Source organism: Temnothorax curvispinosus, unplaced genomic scaffold, assembly GCF_003070985.1.
Source record: "Temnothorax curvispinosus isolate PA1 unplaced genomic scaffold, ASM307098v1 QBEX01007343.1, whole genome shotgun sequence".
Taxonomy (NCBI): domain Eukaryota; kingdom Metazoa; phylum Arthropoda; class Insecta; order Hymenoptera; family Formicidae; genus Temnothorax; species Temnothorax curvispinosus.
Window position 1 is genome coordinate 351 of NW_020217123.1, and position 612 is coordinate 962.

Consider the following 612-nt stretch of genomic DNA (forward strand, 5'->3'; position numbering starts at 1 on the left):
CGTTTCTTATCGTATAATGTTGCGAGGAGCTTGTCCTGCCGCTTGCCGGGTGGTTTATCGCGCGTCGGACAGAACGGTAGGTCAGTATGCGCGTCGTGAAGATGTTGCGGATACTCCAAATCGACTTCGAGAATGTAGCCTATCGAGGAATCCAACGCGACATCCATAACATTAAAATCGGTTACGTCGTCGACCCATTTAAAATCTGCGTATGGCAATGGTTGACTCATTGCCCAGCCGTATAAGTTATTTACATCAAAATACATGAGGTACGACGACGGTTTCGATGGCTCGTACGACTGCATGTACTTGTTGTTGGCCAGCGCGTATCTGTTTGAACATTGACTCAAACCGCCGCGTATACCGCGTTCGATAAACATGACCATGTCAATGTCGGTGAGCAATTCGAAATTGATGTGTGTATGCTTCAACATAGCATCCCACGTAAAACCCGGTAGAGTATAATAATACGCCGGATCGAGTCCATAACTCGCGACGCAACTATCGCGAAAATTTTCAAAGATATCGGCCAACAGCAAGACATCGGTCTTGAGATATAAATCGCTGTAATCACCGAGCGTTCGAATGGAGAACCGCTGCCAGACGTCGACG